At 42.9% G+C, this 19,271-nt stretch overlaps 1 protein-coding gene across 7 annotated transcripts in view; it reads left to right on the top strand.

Annotated features, from left to right (window-relative positions):
* LOC127568508 (pleckstrin homology domain-containing family G member 1) overlaps window positions 1–19,271 on the top strand; it is a 155,109-nt gene that overhangs the window by 76,351 nt on the left and 59,487 nt on the right. The window contains exon 1 of one of the 7 annotated variants that reach the window (XM_052012349.1): window positions 8,853–9,060. The exons of 5 other annotated variants lie outside the window; for them this stretch is intronic. The gene's annotated coding sequence lies outside the window, so the exon portion shown is untranslated. Of the gene's footprint in view, window positions 1–8,852; window positions 9,061–9,316; window positions 9,552–19,271 lie in introns of those variants that run through there. One more of the 7 variants, XM_052012348.1, reaches the window with a different exon arrangement.

A 19,271-nucleotide genomic window follows, 5' to 3' on the forward strand; every position in this document is an offset into this window, starting at 1 on the left:
AGGTAATGCCAGGGAATTCAATTTGGATTGGGACTCCCCAGATTGCAGTGATGGAATTAAGTGACAGATGAGGTGCCATTTGTCTTTCAGGAAGTCTCAGACGTGCACCCTTGAAAATGTGTCCGCTGAGGCTACTTGTGGCTGAGGCCTGACACTTTGGGTCGGAGCCACTAGCAAAACTAGCCGAGATCCTATCCAAGAAAGCATTGGAAGGAGGGAAGCACGCAAAGCTTTTGTCCTCATTCTTGCCAGTCACAAAAGTTGATATAAAATTTCCCAATATATATATGGAAGATTAACCACTGACAATGTAGACATCTGTATACACTGCATGAGTAGTTTGAGAGACAGCATATGGTAAGTGCTTAAGCTGAACAGGTGCCTTTGATTTGCAAAGCTCTGTCTTTGGGGCTTGTGTTAGAATCTGTTGTGGTCTACTAGATTGCTCTGATAATTGTGCAATGATAGAAATGAGCTGGATGGACCTTGAATTTACCAAGCAATTATCTTTTGTATCCTTTCTCCACGGTACTCTTGATTGTAACAAAGCATCACAATGAATCTCGCCAAATCTCCCAATTTTATATGTCTATATACAATGCACATCAGTTTAAATGATATTGTTCCAGTCTTCTGATGTATTTTTCCATTGATCCAAGTTTGGGTCACTTCACATATAGGCTACCATGTTCAGTCATTGGTGGAAGCCTGTAGTTTTCCGGGAACTCGGTTACTGTTCCCAATTCTAATTATTGCCCTCCTAAACGCAGAAGTAGGAAATAACCAGAACTTTAACTAGACTGGAAATCTTAGTTATGATTAATTTGAGGAAGTGAGGGCAAAACGGTCTGGAAGGATTGGTTGTTTTGCCAAGTGTGTTACTTCTGCAATTTCCCAGACTCATTATGTTGAATGTTACTCTCTCAACAGACTGTCAGTTTAGTTTGGCAATTTGTACTACTGTTTTAAATAGAGGTAACTCAAATGAACATTTTGTAAAGCAAGTTTCTTACTTTTGGATATGTTTCAGATATCATAATTTTCACCCATCCCAAAGTAACAGGAATGAAATTCCCAGTGAGGGGTGTCTTAGTTTCCATTAAATGGGGATCTTGGGGACAGTTCCTAACAGCTGTGAACCTTGTTTATCGCAATGGGGTTTTGATGAGGCTTTTTTAAAAAAAAAATCGCTGCTCATATGCTTCAGGTTCCAAACCTTGCTGCATTTGTTTCCTGTTGTGGTTTGAAAGAGAGAAGGAATAATTTGAAATGAATGGTTTCCTGTTTTTGGGATACTGGGCCTCTGGACGTCAACATTCCAAAGTAAGGAATAATCAGGAAAGTTCTTAAGAAAGGAGTACAAAAAAAGATGAGTTAGTTAGATATATAATGCAAGGGTCACAGAAAGGAAGTTTGATATTTATCAGACTGCGTGTTTGAGTTCTGAGGATAAACTTTTTTTTATGGCCCGTTTTTAGTAGCTCTTTAATCTGAACTACATGAATGTCTGGGCTGGATCCCTTTCATAAGTGGTGAATTCTTTAACTTGGCAAGTGGTTCACTCTGAAGAGATTCAATTGCTTCTCCCCAAGGGGTCTGCTGTTAGAGCAATTTATTTTTTTTCAAAGAGAAAAAGTAGTCCTGTGTTTAAACAGGGCCCCTTACATCCTTGGGCCTGGGATTTACTTGAGGCCTTGTATCCTGGAGACTGGTGTTTACACAGACCCTCCTGTGTATTGGATCGGCATTTGTACAATGCTAAGCTTGTCCTCCCCTATTGAGGGAGAGTGTTTTTAAAACCTTGCACTTTTGGGCAGGTGTGAACAGAAAAAGCTCAGCATCTGATTGGTGGTCTCTTACTCCAGAGACTGTCTGATCTACACTAATGCCTGTTTTTACACTCCCTTGCTTTTGTGCCCTCTGTCTCTCTTATTGCTGTGTGATCTGGGTTCTGTGCTGAGCTTCCTACATTCCTTTTGATTCTGCCTCCTGTGTCATGCGTGCTCAGTCTCTTGCACCAACCTCACCTCTTTTCCCAACGCACCAGTGGTCTTTTCCTTTTGTCCCCTACAGCCTTTAAAGCACTGCTTAGTATAATCGGCTCACTTTCTAACTTGCCCCTTTCATTGTCTTGTGTTCAACCACGGTACACCTTGCACTGTGCATTAACTTCTGTGTCAAAGTGGTGCAGTTAATTAGGTCAACTATCCCAATGGGTTAAGTGTCTTTTATATTCTGTGCTACTGTAACCTTGTAATTAGGTTCCAACAACCTGGTTAAGTGCAGATAGTGTTTTCTGTGTAGTAATTGTGAAGTGTTTTGAGGGTTTGAGTGCAATATTGAAACTTCTTCCTTCACCCAGAATGAATGCTTTTCATTTGTAATATGCTTTGCATGAGTATTGTTGTAATGCAGGAACCGAGGCAGCTTGTTGCTGCAGACAACTAAGATAGAAGTCCTCTTTAGTGTGGATTGCAGCACTTCTCCAAGAAATGCACCAAGGACAAAAACAGTGATGCCACCAACATCTGTGGAGAGGGAAGGAGTTAGTGTGTCAGACTGTTGACCTTTCACTCACACCAACCACCACACAGCTTTGGATTCTCAAATACCCATGGAGTGGCTGGAAGTCAAGAGGCTGTCTGGCTTGCTGACACTTCTAGATCTCTAGGGCCTCTTCAGTGTTTGTCACTTCCCACTATTGACTACCATATTTTCAGTTGTATTGGTACCTAGCTCCATAATTTCCCCAGTTATCTCTTTTCTCAAAACCCACTAAACTTTGGTCCTTCTGATTAGCTTCACCTCTTGACTTGGTTAGCATTTTTACTTGTACTATGGGACTTCTGTTAAGGATGTATAGCTGCAAGTGGTTTTATATCTGTCTTGGTCTCTGTCTGATGGTCACAACATTCAAACCTCGAGTCAAACTTCCATTGCAGCACTTTGATAGAAATCTCCTGATTATCTCAATGGCCCCTTCGCCACATGATTGTTGTTTATGTCAACGGTGGGCGTGATCAGGGAATTGTGCTAAAGGATTCAGTGTTCAAAGAAACCAAGCAGATTGAGCTTCCTGAGGGACTTGGTGACTGCTTGGTCACCATGTAAATCGTTGTTATTATTAGATTTCAGCAGTGACTCAGTGGGTAGCACCCTCGCTCTAGCTTTATTCTAGTGACTCAAACCTATTATCTGGTGAAGCACTGAGGGAATGCTCCACTCAGCTGTGCCTTTTGGATGTAAAAGAAGCTATGACATTACTCTGAAGACCAAAGGAGGTCCCATCTCTATTGAGACCAATGTGACCAGGATGGAATATTGCCCAGGTATGAGGGGCTGGATGGCTTTGGTCATTAGTGCCCACTGCCCTGCTGAATACTCTGCTCATGCCCATGTGGGCCAGTCACATGACAAACCAAAAGGGTAACTGGCAACATGGTGTACCACCCTATAAGTCCTGCATCTTCAGGAGAGTTTGAAAGACCAAGTATTAAATGGACCTCTGTGTTATTCTGGGACCTTGGCTATGTCCAAATTGAACGTTGCCTAGCCAGTACTTCAATACTTCATTGGCTGTTGAAACTGCTGGAGGTTGTAGAAAGAGCTATATGAATACAAACCCTTTCAATTATTGACAAAGATTTGGTGAATGCTGTTGTTTGTTAATGCCTTAATTTATAGATGCGAATGTACAAAATGGATGCAGCTCAAGCCATGCTGGCACTGTTCTATTGTGCTTTGAGCATCACTTGCATTGAGATCCAAGTCTCCTGCCGCTTCCAGTCGGGAATCATTTGACTATTTGTATTTGCATAACATTTCCTCGTTTTCGGTCCATGCTCTCTACGGATTGTAATACCTAATGAAATGTTCCTCCTTCGCAAGTTGGAGTACAGTGGTACTTGTGAAACGATGGGTCAGCTGCCACAATTGTTTCTTTTTATAAAAACAGTCCTCTATTTTCATAGTCCAACTGGAGAACTATTTTCTTCCTGGTTTTGAAGAAGACCAAGCATTTTTTTTTGCGCTCTTTGGAGGAAAAATTAAGCTCTAAGAACTTGGGGCTACTGTTGTTTTAAGCTAGTTTAGCTGATATGGATCAAGGACAATGTTTGGTCATGATGCTTTACTGATCCTGGGGCAAAGGGTAGAAAAATCAACCAGAATTCCTGCTGTGGGCATCTGACATGTCTCCACTTCTTTCATGCTCTCTTCCCTTCTCACCAGCACTGTATTTCAGGAAGAATATATTGGTTTTGGAGGGGAGGCAGTACAGCTTCACCAGTGATATGATGGCTAAAGTTAAAATATTTGAAGAGATCACATAGACCTGGACTGTTCCCTTGTGTGCCTGACCAAGGGGTAATCTAGTTTGGCTTTTAAGACCACAGGTATTGAAATCTATGGTGTACTGTTATAAATAGAGGTTTTAATCTTGTGCTGCACTCAAGAATGTGGGAGAATAACTGGGATGATTTCGGGGAAAGTTGGATGTTGTTCACATGTCCTATTAGTCGTAGCTGTTTGAAGAGGCAAGAGAAATGTTTGGATTTGTGTTAGTGGCTCTGAAATGTCTTTTTCCCTGGTGAGGCACTGCCTCCACTTGGATATAAAAACAAAATGCCGAAAACAGTCAGGCAGCATCTGCGGAAGAAAAACCGTTAACGTTTCACAACTGAGATCCTTTCCCAGAAGTGGGAAAGAAAACATGTTAGTTTGAAATTGCAGGGAGGGGGAATAGAACAAAGGGAATATCTGAGGGAGGGTCCAGAGCTGCTGTGGGAATAAGCTATAAATTAAGTCATCTGGTTCGTAGATTAATGTGAGCAGTTGGAGAGGGGGAGATCTTGGGTATATTCTGTTTGAAGCCATTCAGGGCAAGTTCAAGTTTCTTCCCCCACCCCCCACCCCCCACCCCCCACCTTCAACCTTGGCCAATTTAACAGTGTTAAGTTTAGTTCCTTGAGCAGAAATGAGAATAGTGAGTTCAGAGTGGCAGGGAAAGGGATTTGATGCAGGGGAATTTCCTTAACTAATGTTGCTGCCCCTTGTTTACTGAGGAGGTGCAAGGCTCTAGTTCAGTATTTTTTATGTTTGTTTTCTGGGCTATTCAGTGGTGCAGTGTTTGAGCTTTCATTTTGGGGATGAGTGCCATTTATTGCCCATCTCTAGTTTTCTGTATGCAACTAAGTGGCTTGGAAAGACGTGAAAATTAATCATGATGGGGGGTGGAACTTAGCTGCCCAGTTGGCCAGTTTTTTTGTAGCTCTCAGCCAATGCATCCTTGCCTGCTAGAAAATAATTAGTCAAAAATCGTAGCTAAACACCCACAATCCTTTACTTGCCAGGAATTACTCTATCCACTTGGGCTTCATCAGTATGTATTACTGCCAGCACAACCTGGGGTTAGAGCAAAACGAAAGACAGCTATTTTGTTTTTCTCCTGAATTCCCTTGTGGATTTATGAGACTCTATCTTCTATTTATGACCACTGGTTTAGATTCACCTACTCTATGCAACTGCTTTGTAACTTTAATGTTTTGTTTGGTTGTCCCTCAATTTTTTTTTCTGGACAAAACGACACCAGCCTGTTTTTACAAAAAATAATTTTTCATCCCCCTTGCCTGTCCACATCTTTGAGAATTTTTTGTTTTATTCCTCTAGAGACTGAACATTATAATTGAGCTTTAGTGATTTCCTGCTGATAATCCATTCATTTTAATTGTAAATGTTTTCTCAGTGAAGAGTCATTGACTCATCTTAATCAAATTTTGTAAACTGCTTGAAGTCGGACAGATAGAAATGGGGCCTGGTGAGGAGGGAGATGTGAAGGTTTTTATTTTTAGCAGTTCTCCATTTATCTAGGTCAGTGACAAAGATGAAAATATATTTCCAATTTAGTTGATTCTTGGCTCCTTTCTGGATAACCAACCATATGTGGACAGCTCAAGACAGTGAGGTCTGACTGAACAGGGTGGCGTGAATGTCAGTGGAGGTTATTTCATACACCCACTAGTCTTTAAAACAGACCCATTTTTGTGAGTCTGAAACTTTTTGTTTTCTCCCCTCCCTCCCCATCTGTACGACATTCCGAGATGGAATTTGTGGTACAGCCAAGAAAAAGCATAAAACCCAAACAGACTTGGTTCAGGGTCAAGCGTCTGAGAAGCTTGCTGTCTCTCCTGGTATTAATGTAATCTTTAAGTGGATCAGTTTCTGATAACCAACACACTGCCCAGTTGTTCAATCCCCCTGAGTATTTGGACAACTTAACATTGCTTCTTGTACCACTTTTATATTGCACTCTCATCCTGAGCATCTCCTCAACTTTGGGCTCCCCTCCCATTTATCAGCACCACCTTCACTCTCATTCTTCTGGGTACTACCTTTTGTTCATCTTACATGATGTAGATGCCATTGGGAAGGCCAGCATTTGTGACTTGATTGTCCTTTATAGGGTGGTGTTGAGCTGTCAGTCTTTTTTTACATGGCTTAAAAGGCTTTTTGGGAGAGTGGTTAGGAGTCAACCCTCTTGTGATGGCTCTTGGCTTGCAAGTCAAGTAAGGATGGCAAATTCTACTCCCTGAAGGACTGAATCAGATGCATTTAATGGCATTTGGGTAGCTTGTATTCCTAATTACTGAGTTGATATCTATTGAATCTAATTCCTGATTATTTAATTAATTGAACCTGCATTTGTTTCTGGATTAATAGACTGGTAATTTTAACCACTGTTTGTTCCTTTCTCCCCCTAAGTGTCCCTTCCTCCCCTCCCAGCTACATTCAACTAACAGTCTCCATCTGAGTTCAACTTGGCAGTTTTAGTGAGGTTTTTCTGCATCTATTTATAGTCCTTCCCAAACTCTGGAATTATATTCTACTCTGGAGTAAGGCATTCTGCACCCCAAGCCATCAGCCATTTAAGTGTATGAAATGTGAGCAGGTAATGTGTAACAGATGGTGTGTAGCTAAATTTAATTGCAAGGCTAAGGAACGGATGTAGAATAATTTTCAGAACATGTTTGTATAATTTTTGTGTGTAGGTTACTGTTCACAAACCACAAATTTGCATTTAATTATATTTACAATGAGTCTTGTCATGAGATAATTATAGTGGCTTCTAAATGGGGAGTCTCTTTTTTGCCTTTCCTTGACTAGGGGTAAGGAATTGGAAAATGGCCTTTCCCATTTTTGCTCTTTCATGCCTCTGTCCTTGGAATGAATTTCACTTGTAGCCATTTTTATAATTGAAAAGATACAGAGTTTGAAACCTCCACCCAGGTAGACTTGTACAGTCTGGGGATCCAGCTTTGAATCTGGGTTAAAACAGAAAATGCTGGATATACTCTGTAGGTCAGGCAGTATCTGTGATGAGAATAACGCTTGACATTTTGGGTCAATGGTCTTTTTGTCAGGATGACAGATCAAAGGTAAGTGTGTTTTAATTGCAGAGGAGAGGGCTGGAGAGAACAAATGGAACTTTCTGTGATAAGTTGGAAACAAAAACAAATTGAATGATGGATGGCTTGGGTGTTGCTGGCTGAGAGGTGGGGGGGGGGTGGTAGATGGATGTTAAAATGCAGCTAATTTGTCTGGAGGTGGTATAAAATGTTGGAACTGAGATACAAAACACAGCAGTGAATGTAGTTATTAGCCAGACCATGCTTATTGGCTAGGATGTCATTATGGCAACAGAGGTTTTTTGTAATGGGCCGACTAGACTGTTAAATTGGCCTGTGAACCCTAGCCACCAGTTCACAACATCATACAAGGAACACATTATAGGAATATTAAGGGGAGAAAGAGCATCCATGTATTTTCTCTGTAACTGTTTTTTCCTCCTACACCACATTCCTTCTACTACAGATCTGATGAACATTCCCTCTTCAGACTAGTAATAGCCATTGGCATATTGGTTAACTTGGCTAACCTGATCTTCGACTGTCTAATCTCCCCTGTTGTGACTCCGTTTCATTCCTCTCCCTCATCTCTGTTCAGATGAAGTGTCTCGACCGGAAATGTCAACTGTCCATTTCCTCCACAGATGCTGCTTGACCTGACGAGTTCCTCAGCATTTTGTTGTTTTCTTTTGCTTCAGATTCCACCACCTACAGTATCTTGTGACTCCATTCCTTGTCTGTTTTGTGATCCATTATTCTACCCTTTCTCACATACCAGGTCAGGAGACCTGTGGCCACTAATCACGGGTGGGTAGGCCCAGGCTCTATTAATAAGAGCGGAATGCCGCCACCTGGATCACAACAGTAGGTGCCCCATATTGAATGGGGTGTCCCATATTTCAGTGGGAGATTGGCCAGTGTGGGATGACCTTTTTCTAACCAGGGGTCCAGACCTTCAGGGTAGAATCTCAGGGGCAGTGGACAGGATTTTGCAAATGATTGCCAGTATTCTCTGCTGACCTCAAATTTACCCTTGGAGACACAGGAGACTGCAGATGCTGGAATCTGCAGCAACAAACCAAACTGCTGGAGAAACTCAGCGGTCAGGCAGCAACTGTGGAGTGAAATGAACAGTCAACATCTCGGGTCGAGACTCCTCACCTAGACCTAATTTACAGTTTGCTATATTTAGTCATCGCTAAACACCCGCCTCCCTGTGCACGGAGAACCTTCCACTGAGAACATCCAGGAATCTCTGGGAATGATACTTCCTGGTTGATCACGGGATCTGCCCATACCTTTACAGCAAGAGTTAAGTGATAGTTGAACAGCTGGCTTTGGTCGGTGGTTGGCTCGACTATCAAAGGTTCACCCTGAGTTACCAGTGCAGTGGGACGGGAGCAAGGCTTCCTCCTCTATGTTGGATGGGATGCCTGTATTTAAACTGAAGCTGGCAGGAAACAATTTGACCAATGAGGTCCCGGGTCGGCACCGTGTTGCCCGTCTTGGGATGGTATCTGTCCTGGGGTGGTCGGACAGTCGACGGTCGCTGGTCAGCTCGCCGCTGCCCTTGGAGATGCAATCAACTGTCTGACCTGGCCACGCTCCCAGTGACAGACAGCTCTCCGAGGATTACTGGTGGTGACCCCAATTCTGGGTAAGAAGGGTTTAGGACAGTATTGGGAGGGGTTGGTCTATTTAAAATGTTCTGGGGGCGGGGCTCCTTTAAATGCTCTTGCGGTGAATGTGTCCTGCATAGAAATGCTAGCTGCAGTGCTGGCATACTGCCACCTTGTGTTAATCAGCTCAAACTGGAGCCTCTCGCCTAAATTTAAAACGCTGCCGATGGCTCTGGGCTGCTTGGTCATCTTCCGCCTAGCGGTACCAGTCGACTGTGTGTGTGTGTGCGAGGATCGAGCGCCGCCCGCGATCTCTCGCACAGTCGGTGGAAGAAAACCTCTTTAGCTTTCCTGCTGCTTGTTGGTGTCGGACGGGGCGCCACCGTGGAGGGCTTTCTTTCGCTTTTATTTCCCGAGCGTAGAATGGAGATGTGCCTTGAATTGGAACGACAGAATAAACGTAATGCAGTGCTTTGCATCTCTAAGTCTAAGAACGTGTAAACAGGTAGCAAGGATGCCAGTCCACAGGGTAAGCGTGTATATCTGTATTGCGCGTTTTTAATAGTTCTGTTTTGAGTACTCTCAAATCTGATTTTCCTTTTAAAGGCTTACAGTGAGTTGCCAAAGTAGCAATAACTGCCCTAGGCTTGCACCCAGCCTGAATAATTGCCCCTTACTTTGGGTTCATTATCCAGCAAGACATTGTACGGATGAATGATTAAGAGGAATGATGCAAGGGGGCTTTTTTTTTATCCCCTTTAGGAGTTTTTATGTGTGTGTGGGTTGAAGGAGCAATTTTCATCGGCTTATTGCACACTGCACTGGTAGACTGAAAGCACAGCAATCAGGATTCCTGCATTGTCGCAGTTCAGCTTGAAAATAGCAATGTATACAAGGAGTGCTGAACTTATGCTTTGTTTCTGGTCACCTGTCTTTTTCCTGGTTGCAAGTGATTTGCAAGTTTGGTTACAACCTGACGTCGTCATCTTGTAGTTTTGCAACCCCATACACCTACATTGTTTTACTGGAGTGGGAGATGATCCTGACTTTTTTTTTGTTCCTTCAACTTTTGTAATATTGGAGTTTGATTTAATGTAAGCTGCGAGTTCCATCCATAGTATATTGACAAGAAGCTGACTCACTGCAGAAGTCACATCCTTGTGACTAGGAGGAAAAGGAGTTGCAAGCTAGAAACTTGCCAAAGAGGGTGGGAAAAGAAAGGTGGTGACCTTATAAGCAAATGCACTACTCCTACCTCCAGATGTTTTGTCAGAAGGAATTTGCACATACATCGAATCCCTGATCTGTGATCAGTTCCAGTGGCTGTACCCTCCTGCAAAACGTTAATATGGCATTGGTTCAAGCAACATTTGATGATGTGCATTGGTAATATGGAGGAAATACATGTTAAAGGACAAGAAGTTCAAACTTTGCAGAACCTTAATGGGCACTAGACTCCCTGCAAGACTTGCTCAAAGAAAGGACTAGGGGTCTTTTGTATCAAGTTGTAATTGATTTTTGATATCTTGTATCATCATTGTATTTGTTTAGACTTATTTTTGTTGGCCTCAAACAGTTTGGAAGGAGCCCAATATAGATGTCAGTCGTGGTTCAGTAGGTGGTGGTCCTGCCTTGTGCTTCAAAGGAGCATCCAGATTTCTCGATCATTGAAGGGAGAAGTACCTTTTTAAGTGGACCCTAGCTACTGATGATTGTGGCTTCTAACAAAAATATTCAGCTTTGCACAGTGGGCTCATTCCTGTTGTTAGTCATGGTGCGGAAGGATGACGTAAGTATTATACAAGGCCATTGGCAGAATGGATCATGTTTGGACCGTTCAAAACCAAGCAAATCGATAGTGTGATTTTCAATAAACCATTTGGATTAGCTTGTCAAAAGCAAACACATTAATGCTCTCTTGAGGTTAAAACTGATCTATTTCAAGAGATGGAATCTAGCATTCTTGAGTGAAAATAGAAGTGAACTTCCCTCCACAGCTGCTGCCTGACCTGCTGAGTTCCTCCAGCATCTTGTTTGTTGCTCCAGATTCCAGCATCTGCAGTCTGTGTCTCCAGTAAAATTAAGTCCCAATTTAACCAACAGATACAATTAGTTTTTTTTTCTGAAGAATAGCTTTTTTATTCAAGGTCATTGTTAGGGAAGCAAAGTAGAGAGAATAAACTAATAATGATGCAGGGTGCCTCATCCTTGGCTTCCTAGCTGTTTTCACTGTAAGTATAACAGAGTGGATGAGAAGTTAAGAAAGAAACTAGCTTCCCTCCTCTCCCCTGGGAGGTCCCAAAATTTTATAATCAAGTACTTTTGAAGTGTATGTGTTGTAATGAAGAAAGTATCACAAGCAAGTAGTACACAACAAGATCTGACAAAGTGATGTGATAATGATCTGTTCATTTTCATTGGTAACTGAGGGAATGGTGGCTAGGGAATGGGGAATAACACCCCTACTCTTGAAATAAAGCCTTGGTATCATGTACAACACCCTTGGGGAGAGGGGGTTGGAGAAGCAGAGTATCGACTTAATGTTTCATCTAAAAGGCAGCATCTTCAAACAGCCTCTGCAGTGGATAGGAGAAGTTGGCCTAGATTCTACGTACAAGGTGCTGGAACAAGGCCTGCTTCAGTCAGAGGGTTGTAGGGTTGTGGGTTTGCAAGTGTTACCAATTGAGTCATTATTGACTCTTAAATCGGGATTAATTTGGAATCTCCATGGTCAGTATAACTTGGGTCCTTTGTATTTTGATTACTCATGTATGGGCTACCGAGGACAACGTGGATGGTATATTGACCCAGTAATAAAAGTAATGCTGTTCATCTCGGTCAATGCTGTGTGAACTGGAGGTAATATTATCAACGTTCTAAGTGGTGGAGATTGTGGGTTTGAGGATGTGCTGTTGAATCTGTTGCTGTTCTCTGTCAGTCTTTCCATTGCGTGGGACACTTTAAAACTACAGTCTGCCGGTTGACCGTGGCCAAGAGTGGCATGACGTTGCAGCAGTTAGTACTGCTGTATTCCTCCAAGGACTGAGGTTTGACACTGACTTTGGGTGCAGTCTGTGTGGAGTTCACACATTCTCCGCGTCGGTTTCCTCTGGATGCTCTGGTTTCTTCCCACATGGTAAAGATGCGGTGATAGGTTAATTGGTCGCTGTAACTTACCCCTTTGGTGAAGGTAGGGAGACATGAGAGAATAAGCTGCAAAGCTACAGCGAAATAAGAAAGGGAGTGAAACTAATGGTATGGCTCTACTGAGATGGCATGAATCCAATGGGCCAAATGGGCTGTGTCGTAATAAGCAAAGGGTTTCTCCGTGCACTTGAGTTGCTAGCAACAGTGGGTGATGGAGTCTGCAGCATCTCAGAATCTGGTTGTTTTGGTCATCTTCTGTCTGTCAAATGTTGCTATTTCTCTCCTTTATTGCATACAGTGAGTTCCTGGTTCATACTTGCCCGCAAAGGAAGTCTGATAGAACCCAGGTGCTAAAATGTAGTTGTAAACTAAGATTTATTTTACTTAATATTAGGCCTCTGAAGGTGCATGTTATATACTAAATGGTAGGTGCTAATCCTTCTAATGTTGCTTGCAGCTTTCTTTTAATATATCAAATGGATGCACTAACTTCTAATTTGATGATCTCATTCACAGTGCTTGTTGGGTGCTGTATTCTTCCCAAATTATTAGTACAATTTGCACTCTGGCATTTTGGAAGAGACTTCAATCCAATAAATTCATCCAATTGGCTGTCAAAAATTGAAGTGTTCCAAGAGTTTTTAAAATCCAATCTAAATAGTTTTCCTGTTAGAAGAACCACTTGAATAATTCGTAAGTCACATTACAAGAAGTCTTAAAATATTAGGTAAACAAGCAGTGCACAACTTTTTTGACTGTAAGTGTTCAGAATTTCTCTGTTGGTTGAGGATGTTGTTTTGAGATTGACCAATTTCATTAAGACATGTACCATTAGTCTTTTTTATACATCTTGTGTGACCGGGATAATGGTCAAATAAAATGGAGGAGATGACCCCCCTTGTTGCTCATTGGGGTAAAATTTTCATATTTGCTAGTTATGTGCTATTGCAGTGCTCTCCCTGCTGGTACATAATGTTCTAAATACGATTCTGAAGCTTCAGGCACCTGATGGCTCCTTCATGCCTGCCAATCTGAGCATTCCAAATCTGGCCTCTTGCACATCCCCCATCTCCCATCTCCATTGGTGCCTTACAACCATCTGGGCCCTAAGCTCCTGAGTGCAAACTTTTGGTCATCTACAAATATCCCTATTTGCCCAAGTAGCAATTTTGGATTATGTGCCTGTGAAGAGCTATGCGATGATTTGCACTTGGTTGCACCCTTACCTTTGGTTTTTTTTTCCATGTGACTGAAAGAAATTCCGCCATTCATGATGGTAGCAAAAGCCCAATTTAAAAACCGAGGGCTGTAATGCTGATAGAGGGCTTTCGCGTTTGCAGTGGATACTGGGATAGCTCCACTTCCATTGTTGCAAAATAATAAATACATTACGCCATTTTCCTTTTCCATTGGGATTTACGACAAAAAAGACCAAATAGATTGTTTTCAGACCATGTGATTAATTCGTCTTTTTGCCATTGGATCGAAAGTTGGATATTAAATTCTCAACTATTTGACTCTTTGGATTTATCGGTTGCTATCTACTCTCACCTTTTTATATAATTCTGGGACATTGTCACCTTGGCAACACTAAATTCCTTTTTAAAAACTATAACTATATTGATTTGTTGTTTGATTCCTGCTCGTGTTTGTAGACTGAAGAGACGTGATAGGAACAACGTATTTTCTATATCATTTGATTGTGATTAAAAGGACACTATTTTCTTTAAACCTGGCAACAATTTTATCCAAAAGGCTTCAGCGTGTGGGTTGCCGGTTCTGCAGTGAGAATGTGTATATCACCTTTCCTCGAGCAAACTGTTCACCAGAATGGAGATCAGAAGCGATGTTTTGAGGGCAAGAGATGAATCACAATAGACATTTCGAAATGGCAACTACGCTGTCCCAAAAGCTGCTTGGAAAAAGGAGAGGACGTGGAAATCTGGCATAAAGATACCTTTTTAGTCTTTGCATAAAATCGGGTGGGGAGACGGGAGGATGCTCCTTCTCTGTTCAAACCGTGAAACATAAACTTCCTTCCAAATGGCAATAACGGTCGCTGATTTAGTTTATTTTCCAAATTAACTTAACATTGTCCTTTTTGTTTTGCTCCGGACGAGATGAAGGGTGCCCTCTGATCTATGCTCTGCAGCTGGGAGTGATCGCTCTCCCCAGCGCGCCCACAGCTGCGGTGCATCGCCGCGACTCCACTCCGTGACCTTCGGTCCCTTCCGAAACATCCGACCGCTGCGGCAGTGTCGGCGCAGCCCTGTCGCCACGGCAACGGCTACATCGCAACTTGGGGCCAGCCCGATGCCCTCCTTTCCGAGCCCCACAGACTGCTGAACAAAACCTCTCCATCCAATGGGATGGGTGTTTTTTCCCTTCTGTTTGGGAGATCAACGGCGCCGGCTGTTCATTGGCGGAGATGTCTGAAAGCACCACGTGGGATGAGTGCAAGAGGGGAGCGCTGTGGTCAACAAATACCACTGTCGATGGGGGGTTTCTTTTTGTCTGCATTGTATCTTTGGAGAAGGCGAAGTTTTCCTGGAGAGGTTCTGAGGAGTGAGGTATGTCAGCTTAGATGGTGAGCAGGTGGTCGATTGGGGCAAAGGCATCTCAAGAGCGAATGCCCCTTGCTGTTCTGCTGTTGCAGTTCTTTGCTTATTGAGCATGACTTTAACAGTCTAAATGGATCATGGTATTGGACAGCACGGCGGGAGGCTTCGTAGCTCCGTGTCTGCTATTCAATGAGACCCCGTTTCTCCCTGCGCTTTCCCCACAACGCTGTAAAGATTTCTCATTGTTTATCTGAGCCGCCTCTTTTTAAAAGTTGCCATTGAATCTGCTGCACATCCTTCCGGGCAGTGCATTCTTGTTTGTTATTACGTTTCCAATCATTCAGTGTCCTCTGACTGCTGCTAATAGAACTTGTTACTGAGTGCACCAGAATCTTTCTCCAAAATAACAACTGCAACTTGCAAGGAAGTTGGAGGAAGGAGGTAGGGAAATCGACCTATTAGCCTGCCCAAACCAGTTAACAATACCTATGTCTTGGTATCAGTGACTGGAAAATGAGCCCCTGGCAGGCTTTCTTCCTGAGTTGGACCTTCAGGAACGGAGGGCCTTGAATCATTGTCAAGTTAGGCAGTCAAGGATGAGAAGTGGTCTGATCAGCTGGTGGGAGGTTGAAAAGTTGAGCACCTACTTAACAGCAATGGAAGGTTGAGTGTCAAAGGGAAGTTTTAGTGCCCACAAGTGGGAATGTGTGATCTCTGGGGCACTGCTTATCATCTGTACAATCTCCTTGTGAATTGGCTTTCTAAAGTTTATAGGTTTTTCTTTGGAGGATAGAAACCACAGCCTGTTGCCTTACAGGAGTCTTGGGGGGGGGGGGGGGGGGTGGGGGGAGGAAAATTAAGGCTCTTCTGTTTCAAATATTTCTGTTTGGAGTATCTAATTTGAAGAGAACTTTTGTATATTGTATAATTGGGAAATGTATCTTAAGCCATGGAGCAATTCTGTTGCTGGTGGTAGCTGACAATGACAGTAATGATTTAGTTCATAAATCTGTTTGATTTTTCTTGAAAAATTTGTTAGTAAGACAGTTTCCAAAAGGCTGTCTGATTTAAAAGGCTTTCAAAACTTTTCTGATGGCAGGAAGGGGAGGGGAAACTAGCCACTATCTTGGCTCAATAGTGCCATTCAAACCTGAGTTAGAAGCAACAAAACAATCTGCTGGAGGAACTCAGCTGGTCAGGCAGCATCTGTGGAGGTAGAGGAATAGTTGATGTTTCAGTTTGAGGCCCTGCATCTTGACTCAGAGTGTAGAGCAGAGATAGCTGGTGTAAAGGGGTGAGGCAGGGACTGGCAGGTGATAGGTGGAACTAGATGAGGAGGGAGATGTTCCAGCATTAGAAGTCTCTTTTGTCTCGGAGCTGGATGGTTGTGGGTTCCAGTCCCATTGTGGGTGTCTGGTCTTGGCTGACAGTCCATTGCAATATTAAAGATGTATTGCAAGGATATAGCTGCCATTGTAACTTGCACTTCCATTTGATTATTTGCTTGCCACCGGTATCTGTCCTTCCCCAAGCTAGAGCAAGATTTGCTTTCACGTACAAAAGTGTGGATATATTGAGGAATTGTCACAGGCGTGACCTTTGGATGTGACGCTTTACTTAGGGCCCAGACTGCCTTCTCAAGTGGACTGAGAAGATTGTAGTTATTCAAAGAAAAGCCATGGAGTTGTCCTGTGTCCTGGCCAATATTTATCTCTTGGTTAATGTCACCAATGCAGACTGCATGGCTGTTGTCATGTTGCTTATGGGACCTTTGGTGTGCAAATTAGCCATCTTGTTCCACTAGAACATTGACTACACTTAAAAGTCCTTCATTGGCAGTAAGGTATGTTAGGAAGTCCAGAGATCATGAAAGGTGCTATAGAAATAGAAAATCTAGGAATACAAGTAGAATAAGCCTCCATGACCAGGTCTGTGCACTAGCAATTGTACTACTTGCTGAATTGTGTGTAATCTGCAAATGTTCAACTTTCTGGATCACGAGGGCAAAATGAAAGGCAATCTATTTCTCTTTAATTAGTGTAAATAATTTATTCAGGCAATTCACCCCATCGACTTACCATTTTACAGAAAATACCTCTGCGTGCTTTTGAGGTTTGTCTGCTCAGTACTGCTGTCCTTTGCATTGAGCCGGGACTGTGCTGCAGTGTTATGTTGGAGTCTGCATTGCGGGGCTATTCAGGGCTGCTCCACACAGCCTTTTTTAGCTTCATAAAAATAATGTCCTGTGACTTCAAATTTGATCTTTGTGTTAAAAATGTAATCTGTTTTTATAGGGTAGCAATTCATAGGAGATTAAGGAAAAACTTGGCTATCCATCAAGAAGGCCTCTGCGGGATGTCATGTAAATATTCTTAGGGTAGTACTGTCAATGATGAATTGGGGGCTGTGATGTGAGGTTCCATCCTGGAAGCTTGTGTGAATCCTGTTGTTTTGGATCCCATGTTTATCCACAAGCCAGCTGAACATGGAAACGGTGCAGAAAATCTGGGCTTCGATGCTGCTAAAGTGGTTGGAGAGCTGCTGCTTGTGTGGTTAATTTTTCTCAGTAAGTAACAGTGGCTCTCCATTCCTTGCTCCACTGTATTTTGGAAGAGGCATTGCCCTTCTGCTGTGGGCTTGCCTCCTGGTAGCTTCATGTTAACTTAAACCCTGATTTGTTCCCGTTTCCTTGACTAGTTTTCTGACTGTAAGGTGGGACCTGTATCTTGAAATACCCAGATGTGTCTTCTATATGCTGCGTGAGGTTGAAGTGCTGGAAGAAAGTATTCAAGTCTCACATGACGGTTGCTGCTCGTCTGCCTCCTGATCCATTGTCAACTTCTGTCTAATTGGAGAAATGAAGTCTTAGTGTATCCGTGTCTTTTTCATAACGCATTTCCAAAAATGTTGATGGGTTCCAACTCCCTGATAGATGTGGTAATGTGTTTAGAAGTGATGATCAGTGCAATACAGCTGTGCTTCAATAAGCATCGCTCCTCTGTCAGGAATCAAAGGGTGCCTTTTGCATCAAAAAACTTTCGCACTTAAATATAATATTTTCATTGCATTTTGTTTCTCAGAAACTGAGTGTCACTGGCAAGACCACTGTTTGTTTTCACCCCAAGTGTCATTGAGGTGCTGTTGATCTCCTGCCTTTAAACTGTTGCAATCCTTCTGGCAAAAGTTCTTCCACTGTTCTGTTAGGGGACAGTTCCAGAATTTGGACTCAGTGATGAAAGATTGATGGTACATTTATAGATCAGGATGATGTGCAACTTGGAAAGAAACCTGCAGGTTGTGGTGTTCCCCTGCGACTGCTCTTGCCCTTGGTAGTTGAGGGTTTGGAAGGTGCTGAAGGAGCAGTCCAGGTGAGAGATTGCAGTGCATTTTGTAGATGGCTCGGACTGCATCCACTCCGTGCTTGTGGTGGAGGGGGTGAATAAGGTGGTGAATGGGGTCCACTCGAGGGCTGTTTTCTCCTGGATGGTGTTGGGCTTCCTGAGTTATTGGTACTGCATTTACCCAGACAAATCTTCCATCGTGCTTCCGACTTCCACCTTTTTGAGGATGGTGGGAAATGCTCTGGGGTATCAGGAGCAGAGTCACTCATGTCTAACCTGCTGTAATTTTATGGCTGGTCCAAATGAGTTTCTGATCAATGGTAACTCCAAAGATGTTGGAGTGCCCTTGGCAATGGTGATACCATTTGAATGTTAAAGGTAAGTGCTTAGATTCTCTTCTTGGAAATAGTTGTTGCCTGACATTTTTGCAGTGTGAATGTAACTTTCCACGTCAACCCATGTCTACGTGCTATCTAGATTTTGCTGTATGCAGGCATGGGCTGTTTCATTTGCTGAGGAGTTGCATATGGAATTGAACATTGTGCAGTCATCAGTAAATATCTCCATTTCTGACCTTGTGATGGAAGGGAGGTTATTGAAGTAGATGAAGATGGTTGGCCCTGGGGCATTGCTTGAGGGACTTGTGCAGTGTGCAACAGAGGTCGACCGGATTGGAAGAAGTTATCCCGAGGATCAGGTGACCCTAAGCAGACAAGGCCTCTACTGTCGAGTTTATAAGAATGAGGTGATCCCATTGGAAATATTCAATTTTCTTACAGGGTGTTGCACAGTAGAAATAGGACTGATGTTTTACTTCGCAAGAGTGTCTAGAACCAGGGTTCACAGTATGAAAGTAAGTGGCCAGCTGTGGAGGACTGAGCTGAGAATCTCTTTTTACTCAAAGGGCAGTGAATCTCCAGAATTTTCTACCCAAGACTGTTGTGAAGGCTTGGTCTTTGAGTACATACAAGGTGGAGATCGATTTGATTTTTAGGAATATTAGATCAGTTCAGGAATGTGGGCCCAGGTAAAAGAGCAGCAATGCTTTTAATGAACAGAGTGTATGTGTGTGTGTATATGTGTGTATGGCCAGATAGCCTACTTTTGCTGCTTGTGTTCTTTTGAACAGCCCCAGGATGTGAAGCATCAATGAACTCCAGATGGGCGTATGAAATTGGATCCGGATACAAAGCCCATTGT

This window comes from Pristis pectinata, chromosome 3 (genome assembly GCF_009764475.1).
Source record: "Pristis pectinata isolate sPriPec2 chromosome 3, sPriPec2.1.pri, whole genome shotgun sequence".
In the NCBI taxonomy this organism is placed as follows: domain Eukaryota; kingdom Metazoa; phylum Chordata; class Chondrichthyes; order Rhinopristiformes; family Pristidae; genus Pristis; species Pristis pectinata.